Consider the following 3,348-nt stretch of genomic DNA (forward strand, 5'->3'; position numbering starts at 1 on the left):
TCAATATTCAGTAATATTATTGATTTAAACTGAGGAAACTGATTAATGAGACTGATTTACAGCAGATTTCTCATATTTGATGAACTTTGCATTATCGATTCTGCACTGTAAAAATTTTTTCCAAGATTTGTTTGTTTTGTCAAATCAACTTAATAATAATTTATTTAGTTGAGATAACTTATTATTTTGAGTTTCTGATGATTAACTTAATCTCCTTCATTGTATTAACTCACTTTTTCCAGTTCAATCAACTTAAAATTTTAAGGCAATCCAGGTTACTTACTTTTTTAAGTTAAACCAGCAATATTTTTTACAGTGTAGTAATCACAACATTTTTTCTTTTGTCAAATCAACTTAAATTATTTATTTAGTTCAGATAACTTATTATTTTGAGTTTCTGATGATTAAATTAATCTCCTTCATTGTATTAACTCACTTTTTCCAGTTCAATCAACTTAAAATTTTAAGGCAACCAGGTTACTTACTTTTTTAAGTTAAACCAACAATATTTATTTTAGTTATTACAGTGAATCTGCTTTGAAACTATTTGTATTCTGTAATATTTCATGTGATTTACAAACAATTATAACATATTGACATCAGTAAATAGTTCAGTATAAAGTCTACTACAGCGATTTCCAGTCATGCCCAAATAATAAATTCTGATTAAAAGGTTTTAGTTGAATGAACTAGTTGAACAAACGTACTTTTTTAAGATGGAGTCAAGTTTGGGACAACTAAAAAAATAAAAATTGAAGCAGCACTTTGAAGAGAGAAATCAAAAAATATTTTCATGATTTGTTATCACAACATTTTTTTCTTTTGTCGAATCAACTTAAATAATTGATGTAGTTGAGATAACATAATATTTTAAGTTTCTGGTACTTAAATCATTCTCCTTCATTGTATTAACTCACTTTTTCCAGTTCAATGAAGTTAAATTTTTAAGGCAACCAGGTTACGTCATTTTTTAAGTTAAACCAACAATGGTTTTTTTTTTCAGTGTAGTTCCTAAAGAATAATTTGTTGAGACAACTTTACATTTTTTACAGTGTAAATTAGATGAATTATTATTTGGTATATTTAGACTCTCTGTGCTGATAAACTGATATAAAAGCTTGTTGTTGTGACACCCTTCCCTTTGGAAAACATAATAGCGCAAGCATTAAACATGGCAAAGACGACTATAAATACATGCAGCTCTTCATTGACGGCCAATTACTTAGTGAGATTCCCACAGAGCATCAGAAGTCCCCGACGAGACCGGCGTCTCTCTTCAGCCCGAATCAATTCACACATCAGCCGCTCCATCATTCACACACGGCGAACGCAGGACTTTCAGGAAGGACCTTCACTCTTTCATGTTGCTCTTTTCATCTCTTTGAAGAACGAACTTCCTCCTTTCATGAGCAGCTGGAAAAAACAAACATGTAAACAGTCAGAACGGCTTTCATGTGTTTGCTGTTGCCCCCGGCTCTGCTTTAATATATATATATATATATATATATATATATATATATATATATATACTGTGTATATGTGCAATATGTGTTGCCTCTATTCATTTGCATACTTATTTGTATATTTGTGTTTATAGACTGTTTGTTTACATAAGGTTGATTATTGTGTGAATACAGTTGGCTTATTATTATTATTGTAATTAATTTTACTTTATTCTATCTATTTTCCATTCCCTATCTTTTTGTATTTTACTTTTATATTTTTGAGCTGCTGTTACAAGAATTTCCCCCATGTGGGATAAATAAAGTTTATATATATATAATAATATAATATATAATATAATATAATAATATATATTATATTATATTATTATAATATATATTTAATGATATATATTATATTATATATATATAAGTTTATATATATATATATAATATAAGTTTATATATATATATATATATATACACATTCTAAGTAATCGATCTTGAAACAAGATTCAAATGAATATAAATATATAATACATGGAAACATTAATATACAATTACAACCTGCTTTTCCCCTATATATATATATACATACGAAATATACTGTAGTGTATATACATATATATATACATGAAATATTCAATACACATAGACTATAAAATATATTATTAATATTAAAATAAGTTAAGTTTAAGTTTTTATAAAATAAATTAACAAAAATGATAAACTACTAAAACTATGGTTATATATATATATATATATAAAGAAAGTACTATTATTAATATTATTAAATTATAATTATTAAATTGGGTTAAAAATGTAAATAAACAATTTACAGTTGAAAGTGAAAGTTGAAGTTGGGTTAAAAAATTTTATTACATTTTTAGCCCAATATTTGAGTTTGTCAAAATTTTACCCAAATTTACCCATATTTTTCAGAGTGTAGTATAAATAATAGATTAATAATAATAATCTCTAAATAATAATAATAATAAATAAAATACAAATTGAAAATATATATTAATATATCATTATAAAGCATGAGACTATATGGTTATATTGAATTATATTTTAGTAAATCATGTCTTTATTTGACCTGCTTTGCTGGGATCACCTTACTATATATGCGTGTTGTTAAATTAAATGCTACTATTATGATTTTTTATTATAAATGGCCGTGAAGAAATACAACCTGCAGTCATATTTCTCAAATAAAAAGCGTGGCTCGGCTGCTCGCGCTTCTATAAGTGAAGCCCAAAGTTTTGAGGAGGTCACGGAGGTCAAACGACATCATAACGCTGGATATCAGAGCTGAGATAAGCCTGATCTCCTCAGACACCGGCGCAGCACGGGCTCATGGGTAATGACCCTCTCAATATGCTCTCGACACGTATGTGCAGACTGTTACACTGCAATAACAAGCGTGAAACGCTCTTCAATATTCACTTATTTGCAGAAGCGTTCTCATCTCCAGCTGTAGAGTCCTAACTATAACTGACAGAGAGGAGGGAGGGGAAAGAAAAAGAAAACCACACGTTGCCCTCAGACTGTTTGCTTTTCAAAGCCATTGGTGTGTGTGAGTGTGTGTGTGAGCGAGAGAGAGAGAGAGAGAGGAAAAACGGGCCAGATCTACGGGAGAATGAGGACTTAATCCAGTGTCTGAAAGGTACGAAAGGGCTTCACTGGTGTGCGGATGAGAAATGAACGCGTCGAGTGAAATAACTTGAACTCTTCCCTGCAAAACAGGTCAACAGTCTCTCAGTGGTGCATCATGGGAAATGTGTAGAGCTGCTCCATCACACACCTTTCAGTGGTGACTTTTGGACCTTGTGTGGTTTGAAGGAGGTTGGAGAGCACAGAGATGGATCAGAATATTAAATCAGTTTCACATCTGATCATCTGC

The sequence above is a fragment of the Pimephales promelas genome, chromosome 7, assembly GCF_988280905.1.
Source record: "Pimephales promelas chromosome 7, fPimPro1.hap1.1, whole genome shotgun sequence".
Taxonomy (NCBI): domain Eukaryota; kingdom Metazoa; phylum Chordata; class Actinopteri; order Cypriniformes; family Leuciscidae; genus Pimephales; species Pimephales promelas.